The sequence below is a fragment of the Stegostoma tigrinum genome, chromosome 4, assembly GCF_030684315.1.
Source record: "Stegostoma tigrinum isolate sSteTig4 chromosome 4, sSteTig4.hap1, whole genome shotgun sequence".
Lineage (NCBI taxonomy): Eukaryota > Metazoa > Chordata > Chondrichthyes > Orectolobiformes > Stegostomatidae > Stegostoma > Stegostoma tigrinum.
In genome coordinates this window covers 8,485,793-8,504,357 of record NC_081357.1, presented here as the reverse complement: position 1 = coordinate 8,504,357, position 18,565 = coordinate 8,485,793, and the positions used below count along the sequence as shown (strand labels likewise).

The following is an 18,565-nucleotide window of genomic DNA, read 5'->3' as shown; positions in this document are numbered from 1 at the left end:
GAGTTTCATTATTATTACCATAAATGTTTAAAAACAAGGAACATAATAGACCCTTACAGCAAAACTTGACAGGCCTGAGCTGGAGTACGGTCTTCGTTTCTGGGTATCACGCTTTGAAGATGATGTCTGGGCCTCATGTAAGTTGTTCCCCAATTACACAGATTGAAGCAGATGAGTAAAAGAGCTGGAGAAAATTAATTTATTTTTAAACTGTGAAGTATTGTGATCTGGAAGGGATTAATGCTGCAGAAGTGATGGAAGCAGATTCAACAATAACCTTCAGAAGAGAATTGGATAAATACTTGAAGGCAAAACAAATTAGGACCTTGAAGGAATAGCAGGGTGAGAGGCTGATCAGAATGGTCTCCTGTGCTGTACAATTCTATAATGGACTTAACCACATCCCAATACAACAGCTAACAGTGATTTATTTGAGGCAATCACAGTTGGAGTCATTTCTGCCTCTGTCCGAACACCCGCCCCGCTTCCTTATTAGATGGTGATCTGTGAAATTATAGTATCAGGGCAATATTTCTTCATCAAAGCCAGACAATCCCAGAGAGAACTTGAATTTCCAGTCTTTTACAGCTTAACAGTTCAGATTTTGTTAAAACTTGCAATGTAATTTCAGCAGGAAAGTTTTTTTTATAAACAGTACGAACAATGGAACTTTTTAAAAAGTTTAGAAATATTAACAGTAACTACTCAGAGCATATTTAAATGAATGTTGTATTTTAGTTTCTCAAGACAACACATTAACAGCGTATCTTGGATATTGCCTGTTTTCTGATTCGTGTAAGCAGAATCTCTCATCTCACACAAACTGGGACATATGGTTATAGCTGCCATTTTTTCAACTTGTTAAGGACCAGGTATGGAAGAATTCGGGGATGGAATAGAGAGATGTGCAGAGGCAGAAATAGAGACATGTGGGGAAGGGAAGGAGAGGGAGGAGAATCAGGGAGAGGGGAAGATGTAAGGGGTACAGAGGAATGTAACAAATACCATAGCTCAGAGAAAGAAGGAGCAAATAAATGGCAGTGCAGTGTGCCTGGATTCTCACTCACCAAAACAACTTAGGTCCAGTGCAGACCACAAGTGAGCTGGTGAGTCCATTTCACTCCTATTGCTTCATTTCCCACCCACACAATTCAGGAATTTGCACTATTTCCTATTGGAATTCACAGCTGATTTTGGCCACCTGGAGCTGCTATCTCACTCAGAAATTCTTGCCTCAAGGTCCCAGTTGATTACAAGATTCCCATCTGTTGCATCTTGAGGAGTATTGCTGGTGTCCAGTTCCAAGACACCACCAGTTCTATTGCCATAATGCTCCACACGAATACAAGTTAAAAAGATACATTATGCATGTACACAAATAGGACGGACACTCAAAAAAAAATCAAATGGGGCACGGTAACACACAGAGTAAAAAATAAGCAAAGTACAAGAGTACTTCAGTCTGTGTGCAGATGAAGAGTGAGCCAAGAAGGAAAAAGAATTGGTGGAGGAGTGCACCACACAGACAGATTGTTATTGGGAGGGACTGACATTCAGAGAGGTATCATGTTGAGAAGGTCCAAAATGTCAGTGCAGAAAGCACTGGAGAATGAAAAGTGCAGTAAAAACAAATTCAGGCAAGTCAGGAGAAAGGCAAACAGGCTCATCACACATGTATAGCACTTCATAACCCAAAGTTTATATTTAATAAAGACATCTCCACACCACACACCGCCTCTCCCCACCCCTGCCAAACATTCCCCTGAACTAACAGGAATCCTGCCAGCTTCCCTGCTGTGTTCCAACCTTGGAATTTAACGGGTCCACTGAAACCTTGGGCAGTTATTCTGGGACTGATTTATTGACCAAGTTTACTCATGGCTGCTGAGAAAATAATAAACATATTTACCGAAAAAGTGACACAACTAAGTGGAAACTATACCAGTGCCAGTGGTTATCCACCTTTGATGTTTTTTAGGAAAACACTTACAGAATCCTAGCTAATTATAGAGAGTTTCATCAATTCTTTAAAAAAAATAAGCCATTAACTCAGAAGTACATTTGCTACAATGTTTAGTGACTTGCTTCTCAAATGTGGGCAAGTTACATTCTGCTGCTTTATTTTCCAGCATCTCACACAAGCACGTTCAGCCCAAATTGAGAAGTTTACCAGTCTAACACATGAGAAACAGTAAAAACTATTACACAAGCAATACTGAGAATACAAACGATACATCAACAACTTTTCTAAGGGCAAAAAATATTTGGCAAATAGGACAAAAAATTATTGCTGAATAATCCTAGGAAATATGTCCCCTAAAACAGACATCTTTTCCAATATTTTTTACTGCCAGTTCCACTGGGAGAGATACTATCCCCAGCTGTAGAATGACTTTCCTCATTGCTCATACAGCTTGTAAACATTTTCTAGTTTCTAGTTTAGGCACTGCATTATTTATCAAATACAAATACTAAGAACAGCCAGTTACTACATTTTGTACACCACTTACAGCAATCTCCAAATTTTACCTCCTCCTCCTCCTCCTAAAATAGATTCAGCAAATACTTCCGCTCACACTCAACTGACGGGAGCTCCGTACAGCCCCGTGCTGAACGCAACATTGTAAGAGTGCAGAACGATTAAACATCAGGAATGTACAGCACATTAACATTAGTGGTGCTGACCTAGTAACACAAGGGAGTAAAGTTTCAATGACGGGCGTGCATTCAGCACTTCGGGCAGGACAAGTTACGTACGGGGCTGTTACTTGTAGCGCGAAGCCACTCCTCCTGTAAATGACAGCTGAATATATCTGCAGCTTAAAACTCACAAATGTTGAGTTTAATATGGACAGCTGCCCTCATGTGTCATCTATCTGGAATGAGGCTCACAGCTGTGGAAGTGGGGGACACAGAGAGCAGAGGAAGAACAAAGGTGAGGGGGAGCAGCTCGTTCAAGAATAAGAGGAAAGTGACCGGGGGCGGGGGGGGGGGGGGGGGGGAGAGAGGAAACAGGAAGGCGCAGAGGGGTAAGATGGGTAAATGGGATGAAGAGAATAAGAGGAGGGGTGCGGGGAGTGAGGCAGGGATGCGGAGAGTAAGGAAAGGGTGCAGAGAGTGAGGGAGGGGTGCGGTGTGCGAGGGAGGGGTGCAGAGAGTGAGGGAGGGGTGCAGAGAGTGAGGGAGGGGTGCGGTGTGCGAGGGAGGGGTGCAGAGAGTGATGGAGGGGTGCGGTGTGCGAGGGAGGGGTGCAGAGAGTGAGGGAGGGGTGCGGTGTGCGAGGGAGGGGTGCAGAGAGTGATGGAGGGGTGCGGTGTGCGAGGGAGGGGTGCAGAGAGTGATGGAGGGGTGCGGTGTGCGAGGGAGGGGTGCAGAGAGTGAGGGAGGGGTGCGGTGTGCGAGGGAGGGGTGCAGAGAGTGATGGAGGGGTGCGGTGTGCGAGGGAGGGGTGCAGAGAGTGAGGGAGGGGTGCGGTGTGCGAGGGAAGGGTGCACAGAGTGAGGGAGGGGTGCAGAGAGTGAGGGAGGGGTGCAGAGAGTGAAGGAGGGGGTGCAGAGAGTGAGGGAGGGGTGCGGTGTGCGAGGGAGGGGTGCAGAGAGTGAGGGAGGGGTGCAGAGAGTGAGGGAGGGGTGCGGTGTGCGAGGGAGGGGTGCGGTGTGCGAGGGAGGGGTGCGGTGTGCGAGGGAGGGGTGCAGAGAGTGAGGGAGGGGTGCAGAGAGTGAGGGAAGGTTGCAGAGAGTGAGGGAAGGGTGCGGTGTGCGAGGGAAGGGTGCAGAGAGTGAGGGAGGGGTGCGGTGTGCGAGGGAAGGGTGCAGAGAGTGAGGGAGGGGTGCGGTGTGCGAGGGAGGGGTGCAGAGAGTGAGGGAGGGGTGCGGTATGCGACGGAAGGGTGCAGAGAGTGAGGGAGGGGTGCGGTGTGCGAGGGAAGGGTGCAGAGAGTGAGGGAGGGGTGCAGAGAGTGAGGGAGGGGGTGCAGAGAGTGAGGGAGGGGGTGCGGTGTGCGAGGGAGGGGTGCAGAGAGTGAGGGAGGGGTGCAGAGAGTGAGGGAGGGGTGCGGTGTGCGAGGGAGGGGTGCAGAGAGTGAGGGAGGGGTGCGGTGTGCGAGGGAAGGGTGCAGAGAGTGAGGGAGGGGTGCGGTGTGCGACGGAAGGGTGCAGAGAGTGAGGGAGGGGTGCGGTGTGCGAGGGAAGGGTGCAGAGAGTGAGGGAGGGGTGCAGAGAGTGAGGGAGGGGTGCGGTGTGCGTGGGAAGGGTGCAGAGAGCGAGGGAAGGGTGCGGTGTGCGACGGAAGGGTGCAGAGAGTGAGGGAGGGGTGCGAGGGAGGGGTGCAGAGAGTGAGGGAGGGGTGCCGGGGTGCGAGGGAGGGGTGCAGAGTATGAAGGAAACAGCAGGAAAGGAGGGCAGGGGTGGGTTTTCCAGCGTGGTTCTGCCCAGATTATTAACTATTCCTGGTTCATCCTGGATTGCCAAAATAACCATTGTCTTCTTCCCTCCACTGCAGTACACGCCTTTTTAATCTCTCTATCCCCAACTCCTTGTGCCAGGAGGAAAAGTGGTGGAACTCTTTGTTACCAAAGCAACAGCTGCCAGTCACGTCCCTTCCTTCCACTAGTCCACGTGGCCAAACTTCCTTTAACACTCTCTACCTCTAAACGCATCAGCTGTAGTTTTTCTGCCATCTCTCCCCATTCCTTCCTGGAAATTATCTTGTCCTTGGGACCCATTCGCTCTATTCTTGTTCCCCCTAAACTCCCCACTGGCCAGCTTTTCTTCCAGTCCCCATGTTAGTCTCTCCCTTCAGGTGTTAGACTTCTCCTCTTTCAATCCACTCTTTAAGCCTTGATGCCACTTGCTAGAAAGTTGCTATCCTATCTCACGCTTCCCTCCAGCCCCACCACACCCGGCACTTTTCCCTGCAAGGTAGTGCTACACTTGCCCCCACACCTCCCCCCTCACCCCCATCCCAAGCACCAAGAAGACTTTCCACATCAAGCAGATGTTCACCTGCACATCTATTAATGTGGTATACTGCATCAGCTGTACACAGTGTGGCCTCCTCTACATTGGGGAAACCAAGCGGAGGCTTGGGCACCGCTTTGCAGAACACCTCCGCTCAATTTGCACTAAACAACTGCACCTCCCAGTTGCGAACCATTTCAGCTCCCCCTCCTATTCCTCAGACAACATGTCCATCATGGGCCTCCTGCAATGCCATAATGATGCCACCCGTAAGTTGCAGGAACAGCAACTCATATTCCGCTTGGGAACCCTGCAGCCCAATGGTATCAATGTGGACTTCACAAGCTTCAAAATCTCCCCTCCCCCTATGCATCCCAAAACCAGCCCAACTTGACCCACCTCTCTAACCTGTTCTTCCTCTCACCTATCCCCTCCTTCCACCTCAAGCCCCACCCCCCATCTCCTACCTACTATTGGGGCGGAACGGTGGCTCAGTGGTTAGCACTGCAGCCTCACAGCGCCAGGAACCCAGATTCGATTCCTGCCTCAGGCGACTGTCTGTGTGGAGTTTGCACATTCTCCCCGTGTCTGCATGGGTTTCCTCCGGGTGCTCCGGTTTCCTCCCACAGTCCAAAGATGTGCAGGTTAGGTGGATTGGCCATGCTAAATTGCCTGTAGTATTCAGGGGTGTGTGGGTTATAGGGGGGGTGGGTCTGGGTGGGATGCTTCAAGGGGCAGTGTGGACTTGTTGGGCCAAAGGGCCTGCTTCCACACTGTAGGGAATCTAATCTAATCTAACCTCATCCCGCCCCCTTGACCTGTCTGTCCTCCCCGGACTGACTCATCCCCTCCCTACCTCCCCACCTACACTCACTTTTACTAGCTTTATCCCCAGCTCTTTGGCCTGTCTCCTCTCCACCTATCTTCTCCGTTATCCATCTTTTATCCACCTCCCCCCTCCCTATTTATTTCAGAACCACTTCCCCTCCCCATTTCTGAAGAAGGGTCTAGGCCCGAAATGTCAGCCTTCCTGCTCCTCTGATGCTGCTTGGCCTGCTGTGTTCATCCAGCTCTGCACATTGTTATTTCAAACACCCCTCTCTTCTTCAAAAAGTCCCTGTTATCAAATCATAGTCAGAAACTCACAATGGCTTCTCTTCCACATGGGTATTATTACTTCCACTGTCCGGCTAGGAGCTACCTTTGGCTGTCTCCAATATCACATCTATATGCTTACAATACATTGCAGAAGCACACAGATGACAACCAGCTCTATTTTGTTATAACACAGAAATGCCTGGGGATGGCCACATTTGAATTTTGTAACTCCCAGTGAGTACCTGCTGCCTGCCATTATTGTAATGCTAATCATTGAGCTCATGGACAGAAGCAGTATTAAACCAGTTAAAGAGCCACATTCCTCCTCATACCTTTTCCTCACTATCCATTTCCTCCACCTATTACATGCAGGGAAAGCATGTAGAAGGAGGGAGAGAAAGAGGGATACCACTAACGTATGGGGTTGAATGGCCTATACCTCCTCCTATCTGACTCCTACATTTGTATGAATTCCGCCGAGGCCAGATTGGAGTGTTCAGCCCCAGAGGCAAACTAAGGTCAGTACTAGTTAAACCCAGCTCCTAAGCTTGGCCAAGGTCTTCAATTCCTTCAGCGGTGACCAGGGCCTATTCTATTACCCTTCCCAGCTCTGCTTCTAAAACTGAAAAGACAAGCAACCATTTTACTGATTGGCCATTAAAATCAGGAGAGCTACTTATATTAATTACCTACTTAGATTATTGATTTATTCACTTTTACTGTTGTACCAAATTTTATTTTTCTGCAATGTTGTCACTGTCCCATCAAGTGAGATAAAAATTGAAGTAGTGAAAAATGAGATGACCTGCCTGCCCTGGTCGACCCATCGTCTCAGCCTGCTCCTGCCCCACCGAACTCATCTCCACCTATCTGGACTCCATTTTCTCCCCTTTGGTCCAGGAACTCCCCACCTACGTCCGTGACACCACCCACGCCCTCCACCTCCTCCAGGACTTCCAATTCCCTGGCCCCCAACACCTCATATTCACCATGGACGTCCAGTGCCTATACACCTGCATTCCGCATGGAGATGGCCTCAAGGCACTCCGCTTCTTCCTGTCCCACAGGCCCGACCAGTCCCCCTCCACCGACACTCTCATCCGCCTAGCTGAACTCGTCCTCACCCTCAACAACTTCTCTTTTGACTCCTCCCACTTCCTACAGGCTAAGGGGGTGGCCATGGGCACCCGCACGGGCCCCAGCTATGCCTGCCTCTTTGTAGGTTACGTGGAACAGTCCCTCTTCCGCACCTACACAGGCCCTAAACCACACCTCTTCCTCCGGTACATTGATGACTGTATCGGCGCCGCCTCTTGCTCCCCAGAGGAGCTCGAACAGTTCATCCACTTTACCAACACCTTCCACCCCAACCTTCAGTTCACCTGGGCCATCTCCAGCACATCCCTCACCTTCCTGGACCTCTCAGTCTCCATCTCAGGCAACCAGCTTGTAACTGATGTCCATTTCAAGCCCACCGACTCCCACAGCTACCTAGAATACACCTCCTCCCACCCACCCTTCTGCAAAAATTCCATCCCCTATTCCCAATTCCTCCGCCTCCGCCGCATCTGCTCCCACGATAAGACATTCCATTCCCGCACATCCCAGATGTCCAAGTTCTTCAAGGACCGCAACTTTCCCCCCACAGTGATCGAGAACGCCCTTGACCGCGTCTCCCGTATTTCCCGCTACACATCCCTCACACCCCGCCCCCGCCACAACCGCCCACAGAGGATCCCCCTCGTTCTCACACACCACCCTACCAACCTCCGGATACAACGCATCATCCTCCGACACTTCCGCCATTTACAATCCGACCCCACCACCCAAGACATTTTTCCATCCCCACCCCTGTCTGCTTTCCGGAGAGACCACTCTCACCGTGACTCCCTTGTTCGCTCCACACTGCCCTCCAACCCCACCACACCCGGCACCTTCCCCTGCAACCGCAGGAAATGCTACACTTGCCCCCACACCTCCTCCCTCACCCCTATCCCAGGCCCCAAGATGACATTCCACATTAAGCAGAGGTTCACCTGCACATCTGCCAATGTGGTATACTGCATCCACTGTACCCGGTGTGGCTTCCTCTACATTGGGGAAACCAAGCGGAGGCTTGGAGACCGCTTTGCAGAACACCTCCGCTCAGTTCGCAACAAACAACTGCACCTCCCAGTCGCAAACCATTTCCACTCCCCCTCCCATTCTCTAGATGACATGTCCATCATGGGCCTCCTGCACTGCCACAATGATGCCACCCGAAGGTTGCAGGAACAGCAACTCATATTCCGCCTGGGAACCCTGCAGCCTAATGGTATCAATGTGGACTTCACCAGTTTCAAAATCTCAGCTTCCCCTACTGCATCCCTAAACCAGCCCAGTTCGTCCCCTCCCCCCACTGCACCACACAACCAGCCCAGCTCTTCCCCCCCCCACCCACTGCATCCCAAAACCAGTCCAACCTGTCTCTGCCTCCCTAACCGGTTCTTCCTCTCACCCATCCCTTCCTCCCACCCCAAGCCGCACCCCCATCTACCTACTAACCTCATCCCACCTCCTTGACCTGTCCTTCTTCCCTGGACTGACCTATCCCCTCCCTACCTCCCCACCTATACTCTCTCCACCTATCTTCTTTACTTTCCATCTTCGGTCCGCCTGCCCTCTCTCCCTATTTATTCCAGTTCCCTCTCCCCATCCCCCTCTCTGATGAAGGGTCTAGGCCCGAAACGTCAGCTTTTGTGCTCCTGAGATGCTGCTTGGCCTGCTGTGTTCATCCAGCCTCACATTTTATCTTGGAATTCTCCAGCATCTGCAGTTCCCATTATCTCTGACCCTGCTGTGGAGGCTTAGTCACTAAGCAAATTCAAAACAGAGATCGATAGATTCTTAGATATTAAAGACATCAAGGGATATGGGTTTGGTGCAAGAAGATGGGGTTGAAGTGGAAGATAAACCTTTTATATTAATTAATTTACTGGATGAGACCATCACTGGCCAGGCAGCATTTATTGTCCATCCCTAATTGCTCAGGCGGCAGTTCAGAGTCAACCACACTGCTGTGGGTCTGGAGTCACATGTAGGCCAGACCAGTAAGGATGGTGGTTTCCTTCCCTAAAGGACATTTGTGAACCAGATGACTTTTTCCAACAACTGACAATGGATTCATGGACAACATTAGATTCTTAATTCCAGAATTTATTTAAATTCAAAACAGCATAAGAACCCAGGTCCCCAGAACTTTGCGTGTGTCTCTGGATTGGCAGTCCAGAGATAGTACCACTAGGCCCTCGCCTCACCACACACCCCCCAAAGCCTTGATCAAGTTGAGTGGTGCATTGGGCTTGGCAGCTCGAATGGTCTACTCCTGCTCCTATTGTTGATTGTTTAGATTTTTCTCACGGCACAGGAGCATTTTATCTGCCTCTAATTGCCCTCAAACCCAATGGCTTGCTAGGCCATTTCAGAGGGAAGTTAACAATGAACCACATTGTTGTGTATCTCCTGTCACATGGAGGTCAGAATGTTCGTGAGCCAGAGGAATTTTTCTAACAGTTATCATTACTGAGATTAGTTTTCAATTAATTGAATTTAAATTTCTCCACCCACTGTGCTGGGATTTGAAGGCGCGCTCCCAGAATGTTAGCCCATGCCCCTGGATCACTAGCCGAGTGACATTATCACTGTGCCACCCCTGACACGTTCCATTGGCCTGAGGTTAATGGCTTGAGCCGGCCATATGCTGTTATGCTTCATCAGAGTGGTCAGCATTTGACTTGACACAGATGACATTCATAGTAAAATAGCAAGTCAGCATTCATCATGTCCTGTAGACACTGTGGAGGCTGTGAGCCAGCAGACAACAGCTTTCTGAGAGGTTAAAATGACTCTTTCTTAAAGCGCTACAGTGCCCAAATGATGGAGCTAAAGTGAAATATTGTTCACAAAGTATGCATTCACAAAGAAGTCAAGTTCCCACTTTCATGTGAAAATAGATCTTAACACATCAGAAGCTGGAAAGTGTGCAGTTCAGCAGAATTTGGACACAGTGTATGTAATCTGACCCCGGTGCTTCTGAATTCTTGGCAAGAAAAGTTATTTCTTCTCTATCTTTCTGTATTAACTCATTGAATACCGGAACTTCAAGTCACTTTGGTGAATGCAACTCACCAGTCATATCCAATTACAGAGTGAAGGGACTCAGAAACATCTCTCAACAAGGTTAGATCAGAAAATGATAGCGTAAGGCAGAAAGCACAGATTTTCACAGAAAATACAGCAGCAGAACTAGCCACGTACTGATTCTGCTTGAGAGGTCTCTCTGATGAAGGGTCTAGGCCCGAAATGTCAGCTTTTGTGCACCTAAGATGCTGCTGGGCCTGTTGTGTTCATCCAGCTTCGCACTTTGTTATCTTGGATTCTCCAGCATCTGCAGTTCCCATTATGTCTGTTCACAAGCTTTCAGAGAGCTGCTCCTTCACCAGCTGGTGTCATGTGACTTCTAACTTTGTCCACCCCAGTCCAACCCGGTACCATATCATGGGGATGAAATGACTAGCATCCACAGTCTTCTTCCTGTGTGTTAGGATTGACACCTGCTAGTGGAGTACTTTCCTGTTGACGTACAGCTCAACACTACGCAGAATGTCCATGTACATTTCAAGGGAACAGGAATGTGTTTCAACAATCTTGTGCGAGTAGGAACAATGCAGAAACTTCACTTGTTCAAGTCAGCCTTTTCAGATCAGTACGAAAAGATCAAACTACCCAGAAACAATGCTGTTGAAAAATAAAATATTTCCATGCCTCGTCTTTCTTTGCCAGTGTAGAAATTACAGAAAATCCAGGTTTAGCATCAAGGTGACCTTTAGAGTAACCTGAAATGCTACAAATTACTTTATCTAACGGCTTTATTTCCTCGGATCAGAAGTGGGTCTCATGACAGACATACAGTAAATAATAAGACCATAAAACATAGGATTGGAAGTAAGGCCATTCGGCCCATCGAGTCCACTCTGCCATTTAATCATGGCTGATGGGCATTTCAACTCCACTTCCCTGCACTCTCCCCCTAGCCCTTGATTCCTTCTGAGATCAAGAATTTATCATCTCCCCTCAACCCTCGCAACTCTAATGAATAAGTGAAGTCAACTGCATGCAAATACATGCTATTCCTGAAAATAAGACAAACATCAGCATTCAAAATACTTTTGACAAAGTGACAGTGACCAATGAATCGGAATTGTATTTTTTTTTCCTGGGTAAAGAGTGTTTAACTATGCCAACAGTCATTTTAATCATTCGGGGAGCAGGAGGAAATCACATATTATCCAGAGCTCAAACCAGCTAGATGATAATATTTGTGAGCAAGGGCTTTCAAAAATATGTTGACCTGTATTGTTGCATTTAATTGGTAAATTATTAGATTTCAATAGTTTGAACATAAGAAACAAAAGGTTATAACCTGAGGTCCGTTGAAATATTTGGCAAACTGCATAATGGATCAATGACATGCCAACTGGGCACTAACCTGTACAGGCTGGACAGCCTATCAATTTTAAAACAGCTGACACCAAACAAATCTTCAGTCACTGGATGTGGCAGATACTTTTAATGAACACCATACTGAGAACAGCAAATGCATCACTATTGCTGCATTTTTAAAAATTTTTTAAATTATGCAGATATGTCAACATACCACGTGGGGAAGAAATCTGGTGAGCTATAAACATTAAGACTGCTGCGCGAATATGATGTAGTGGCAATTAAAGAAACATGGCCTAAAATGGTCAGAACTGGATGCTTGAATATTCGGTCCAGAAAGTGTTCAGAAAAGGAAATAAAAGGGAAGTGGGATGACGGGACAGATTAGGGACAATACTGTTGCTTTGAGAAGAGAGGATTTTTGAAGCGACAAGGTAAAAATCCATTTGGTTAGAGTTGAGAATCACAAGGGCCTCACACTACTCGGGGTAAACTATAGGCTTCCAAATAGTAGGAGACCAATAGGGAAACAAATCTGAAGGGAAATCACAGATGAGCTTAAGGATAGAGGGGCATTTTATTAATCAAATATTGATTTGAATAATAGATCAAGTGCCTATGGAGGAACATTTTGTAAAGGTGACCATCATATAAAGTTCAGGTTGGTAACGGACAGAAAAATAATGAATTACATGAAGTGTAATGCATAGACTGGAAGAGGGCTACTTTCAATGTGATTAGAATGCATCTAGTCAGGTAAAATGATCCTAAGACTGACAGGAAGAACTGCAATGGAACAGTGAGTGAGGTCTAACAAAGAGATGCATCATTTGTAAGTTAAATAAATTCCAGCAAAGGCCAAATTGTAGGAAGACCAAGGCCTGGGCTCCTTGGATGATGTGGGAGATTGTTGAGCTTCTGTTTTAAGAGCTGAATATACTAATGAGTCAAGGACTGCTTCAGCAGAATATGTCTAGGAGCGAGGAGGCATGATACCAGACTAAGGAAACTGTTTTGTCAAAATAACTTGTCAGTCTCTCTGCTAAGAAACTCTGTTTGAAATCTACAAATAAATTGAATTTGTGCTACTTACCAATCAAGATGAGAATGTTAATTCTTGGTTAAAGAAAACAGCATAGAAATACCATAACCATCATGATGAAACAAAAAACAGAGTCTGATGGACATCAGATGAATTTTTCAAATGCAAATCAGGTCAAAATTAATGTGTTTGGAGAAATGTATTTACATAAGAACCAGAAGGAGTAGGCCATCTGGCCCTTCCAGCCTGCTCAGCCATTCAATAAAATCATGGTTGATCTTTTTGTGGCCTCAATTCCCCACCCCCTCGCCGTAACCCTTAATTCCTTTACTATTCAAAAAATTATCTTAGCTTTTAAAAACATTCAATAAGGAAGCTTCAACTGCTTAACTGGGCAGGGAATTCCACAGATTCACAACCCTTTGGGTGAAGAAGTCTTAAATCTGGTTCCCCTAATTTTGAGGCTATGCTGTCTTGTTCTAGTTTCACCCACCAGTAGAAACAACCTCTCTGCTTCTCTCTTGTCTATTCCCTTCACAATATTATATATTTCAATAAAATTCTCCTTATTCTTCGAATTTCCAATGAATATAATCCCAGTTTATTCAGCCTCTCCTCATAAGCCAACCCTCTCAACCCTGGAACAACCTAGTGAATCTCCTCTGCACCCCCTCCAGTGCCAGTACATCCTTTCCCAAGGAGGGAGACCAAAACCACATGCAGTACTCCTGGTGTGGCCTCACCAGCACCTGATACAGCTGCAAAATAAACTCCCTGCTTTTAAACTCAATTCCTCTAGCAATGGAGGACAAAATTCCATTTGCCTCCTTAATTACCTGTTGTACCTGCAAACTAACTTTTTTGTGATTCATGCACAAGGACACCCAACAACATGCTGCAATATTTCACCATTTAAATAATAATCCGTTTCACAGTTATTCCTACCAAAATGGACGACTTCACATTTCTTAACATTGTACTCCATCTGCAAGACCGTTGCCCATTCACTTAAGCTATCCGTATCCCACTGCACACTTTGCTCTACCACTCATTTTGTGTCATCCACAAACTTTGACACACTGCACCTGGTCCCCAAGTCTAAACCATTTATGTAAATCACAAACAATTGCAGTCCTATCACCGATCCCTGAGGCACACCACTAGTCACTGTTTGCCAAGCATAAAAGCACTCATCTATCCCCACTCTTTACTTCCTGTTAGTTAACCAATCCTTGATCCATGCTAGTAAATTCCTGTAACACCATGCACGTTAATCTTATGTAGCAGTCTTTTTTGTAAAGCACCTTGGCAAATTACTTTTGGAAATCCAGATACACCACATCTACTGGGTCCCTGTTGTCCAATGAGCTTGTAATGTCTTTGTAGAATTCCAGAAAATCTACAACCTCTTCTATCAGGCAGAAGATACAGAGCCTGAACACATGCACAAGGAGGTTCAGGAACAGCTTCTTTCTGGCTATTCTCAGACTGTTGAATGGACTCTAGCCTCAAAAAATGCAACCTGCAATGTAACTTGTACGCCTCTCAGTCTTTTTGGTCTGTACATTCTTTGCTTGGTATGATCTGGCTGTACAGCTCGTAAACAAAGTTTTTCACTGTACTTTGGTACATGTGACAATAAAAAAAATCAATAAAAATCAATTAGTCAAGCAATGACAGTTGGATCTGCAGATACTGGAAGAAGGGTCTAGGCCCAAAACATCAGCTTTCCTGCCCCTCTGATGCTGCTTGGCCTGCTGTGTTCATCCAGCTCTATACCATGTTATCTCTTAGTCAAGCAATGACCTGCCTTTCATGAACCCATGCTGCATCTGCCCAGTGGGTCAATTTCTATCTAGACGTTGAACTATTTCTTCCTTGATGATAGATTTAATTATTTCCCCCACTACATAAGTTAAGCTAACTGGCCTATAATTCTCCATCTTTTGTTTACCTCCTTTTTAAACAGGGGTGTCATATTTGCTGTTTTCCAATCTGCTGGAACCACCCTGGTGTCCACAAAATTTTGGTAAATTACCGCGGTTGCATTTGCTGTTATTCTCGCCATCTCTTTTATTACCCTGGGATGCATTCCATCAGGGTCAGGAGACTTGTCTACTTTTAGCTCCAATGGCTTGCCCAACACTACCTCTTTCATGATAATGATCGTGTGTAAGTCCTCATCTGCCTTAGTCTCTTTGTCCTCAATTACTGGCATGTTACTTGTCTCCTCCACTGTGAAGACTAACACAAAATACCTGTTCAATGCCTCGGCTATTTCCTCATTTCCCATTATTAAATCCCACTTCTCATCCTCTAAAGGACCAATGTTTACCTTAGCCACTCTTTTTCATTTTATATATTTATAGAAGCTTTTACTACCTGTCTTCATATTCTGAGCTAGTTTAGTCTCATAATCTATCTTACTTTTCTTTATAGCCTTTTTGTGGCTTTCTGTTTTAAAGTTTTCCCAATCTTCTTGTTTCCCACTTATCTTTCAATTTGATAGTCTCCCTGATTTCCTTGGTGACCCATGAATGATTACCCCTTTTCCTACAGTCCTTCCGTTTCACTGGTATATACTTTAGCTTTGAAAAATTGCTTTGAAAATCCTCCATTGTTGCTCAATTGTCCTACCGTAGGTCATTGTTTCCAGGCTATTTTATGCGACTCCTCCCACAACCTATTTTAGTCTCCTTTGTTTAAGCACAGGATCTTCTCACTTTCCATCTGTATTGTAAATTCAACCATACTGTGTTCGCTCCTTCCAAGAGGATCCCTAACAATAAGATCATTAATTATTCCTGTCTCATTGCATGGGAACAGATCTAGGATAGCTTGCTTCCTTGTCGGTTCCATTACATACTGTTCAAGAAAACTATCGCAGATAAATTTAATGAACTCGTCCTCAAGGCTGCCTGGACTGACATGGTTTGATCAAATGACATGCTGATTAACATATAGTGAGCAGGCTTGCTTTATTCGGGTCTGAAAACAACAAAAACAGGAGCAGGTGTAGGTCATCTGGCCCCCATGCTCCCCACATATGATCATGATTGATCATCCAACCCTGTAACTTGTTCCTGCTGTCACCTGCATGCCCTTTGATCCCTTTAGCTCAAAAGAACTATATCTAACTCCTTCTTGAAAACATTTAATGCTTTGGCCTCAAATGCTTTCTGTGCACAGACACACAACTCTCTCTTAGTGAAGACTCATTTCTCCTCATTTCAGTCCTAATTGGTTTGCCATGCATCCATAGACTGTGACCACTAGTTCTGGACTCCCTGGGAACATCCTTCCTGTGTTTACCCTATCTAGTCCTGTTAGAATTTAATCCGGTTAGAATCATGTGATCTCTACCTTTGCTAGAAGCGCTTTCAATTTAATTAGTGATGACCATTAAGCAATATCAGTATCAGAAGAGGGGACTGAGATTGAGTGAACTTTCAAAGCTGTAAGAAAGTCAGCCACTGTAAAAAAAAATTAAGAACATGGACAAGTTAAACCATAGTCTGCAACTTTGAATTACTGAGTGAGTCAGAAAGTCCGTAAATTTTACAGTCCCAGCTGCTGTAGAAATGGGATGAGGCATGAGACCACATTGGAATTTATTCCACTCTCAGTTGTAACATTATAAAATAGCTATAGAACATAGAACATTACAGCACAGTACAGGCCCTTCGACCCTTGATGTTGTGCCAACCTGTCATACCGATCTGAAGCCCATCTAACATACACTATTCCATGTACGTCCATATGCTTATCCAATGACGACTTAAATGTACCGAAAGTTGGCAAATCTACTACCGTTGCAGGCAAAGCGTTCCATTCCCTTACTACTCTCTAAGTAAAGAAACTACCTCTGACATCTGTCCTATATCTTTCACCCCTCAGTTTAAAGCTATGCCCCCTCGTGCTTGCCGTCACCATCCTAGGAAAAAGGCTCTCCCTATCCACCCTATCTAACCCTCTGATTATTTTATATGTTTCAATTAAGTCACCTCTCAACCTTTCTCCTCTCTAATGAAAACAGCCTCAAGTCCCTCAGCCTTTCCTCGTAAGACCTTCCCTCCATACCAGGCAACATCCTAGTAAATCTCCTCTGCACCCTTTCCAAAGCTTCCACATCCTTCTTATAATGCGGTGACCAGAACTGTACACAATACGCCAAGTGCGGCTGCACCAGAGTTTTGTACAGCTGCAGCATAACCTCTTGGTTCCTGAACTCGATCCCTCTATTAATAAAAGCTAAAACACTGTATGCCTTCTTAACAGCCCTGTCAACCTGGGTGGCAACTTTCAAGGATCTGTGTACATGGACACCGAGGTCTCTCTGCTCATCTACATTACTAAGAATCTTACCGTTAGCCCTGTACTTTGTCTTCTGGTTACTCCTACCAAAGTGCATCACCTCACACTTGTCTGCATTAAACTCCATTTGCCACTTCTCAGCCCAGCTCTGCAGCTTATCTATGTCTCTCTGCAACCTACAGCATCCTTCATCACTATCCACAACTCCAGCAACCTTAGTGTCATCTGCAAATTTACTAACCCATCCTTCTACGCCCTCATCCAGGTCATTTATAAAAATGACAAACAGCAGTGGACCCAACACCGACCCTTGCGGTACACCACTAGTAACTGGTCTCCAGTATGAACATTTCCCATCAACTACCATCCTCTGTCTTCTTTCAGCAAGCCAATTTCTGATCCAAACTGCTATATCTCCCACAATTCCATTCCTCTGCATTTTGTACAATAGCCTATTGTGGGGATGAATAGAATGAATAGAGCTATAGAATGAATAAAAAGACAGAATAAAAATTCTCCAAGCTACATTCTCCCCGTGTCTGCGTGGGTTTCGTCCGGGTGCTCCGGTTTCCTCCCACAGTCCAAAGATGTGCATGCTAGGTGGATCGGCCATGTTAAATTGCCCATAGTGTTCAGGGGTATGTGGGTTATAGGGGAATGAGTCTGGCTGGGATGCTTCAAGGGGTGGTGTGAACTTGTTGGGCAGAAGGCCCCGTTTCCACACTGTAGGGAATCTAATCTGTCTAATCTAGACCTCAGAAGTGGTGAGTTTGAAGGCTTTGAAGACATGTTTGAAACTTATATATACATTATTTATGAACAGTATGGGTTCAAAATCAGAGCTCAGGGGAGGGAGAGATTATTGGTCAGTTTGTGACAGCACTGACACATTGAGCTGAATCCTGCAAGTTTGGACAAGTGAAAGATGCTTTCATTAGAGATAGGGACAACAAGGTGTAAAGCTGGACGAACACAGCAGGCCAAGCAGCATCAGAGGAGCAGGAAAGCTGACGTTTCAGGCTTAGACGCTTCTTCATTTTTCAGCTCCTCTGATGCTGCTTGGCCTGCTGTGTCCGTCCAGCTTTACACCTTGTTATCTCAAATTCTCCAGCATCTGCAGTTCCTACTATCTCTTCATTAGAGATAGGATTCTCTATGGCAAATGCAGTCCTGCTGTAACAGCACGTCTGCTGAAAGATTAGAAATGTTCATTCAAGAAACGAGCAGGAACTCGGAGGCTGTCAATCATCAGCTAAGGTGTACTAATTGATGAATGGTGGAGGCTTTGCATTGTGTTCAGAGCCAACGCAGGCTGAAGGAGAAAAATGCAGTTGGGGAGTAAAAGAAGGCATATTTGCTAAAGGACCAATGGAAGATCAAGGACAAGGGCAGGATGTCAATATTGTGGAGGACTTCATACCAAAGACAAGAAAGCATGTCGAGCATGGGGAAAGCGGTGTTTTAATGGTGAGATGCTGAATGGCTTCACCCACAAGGGTTCAGTGAGAAAGAAGGAAAGCAAGCCTAGAAGCTGGCTGCTGGAGTGATACCAGCCAATGATTCTGACAAACCACTCTACACCGGTGAATAGGTTGGCAATGTTGGATTTAAAGATAAGAAACAGTTTGCGACTTTTAGAAAGCAGACTACAGAAAGACAACATCAAGCAAAT

The 18,565-nt window shown here is 46.0% G+C and overlaps 1 protein-coding gene across 15 annotated transcripts in view; it reads right to left on the bottom strand.

Annotated features, from left to right (window-relative positions):
* disp1 (dispatched homolog 1 (Drosophila)) overlaps window positions 1-18,565 on the bottom strand; it is a 306,264-nt gene that overhangs the window by 115,629 nt on the left and 172,070 nt on the right. The window contains exon 1 of one of the 15 annotated variants that reach the window (XM_059645143.1): window positions 2,686-2,734. The exons of 13 other annotated variants lie outside the window; for them this stretch is intronic. The gene's annotated coding sequence lies outside the window, so the exon portion shown is untranslated. Of the gene's footprint in view, window positions 1-2,510; window positions 2,650-2,685; window positions 2,735-18,565 lie in introns of those variants that run through there. One more of the 15 variants, XM_059645144.1, reaches the window with a different exon arrangement.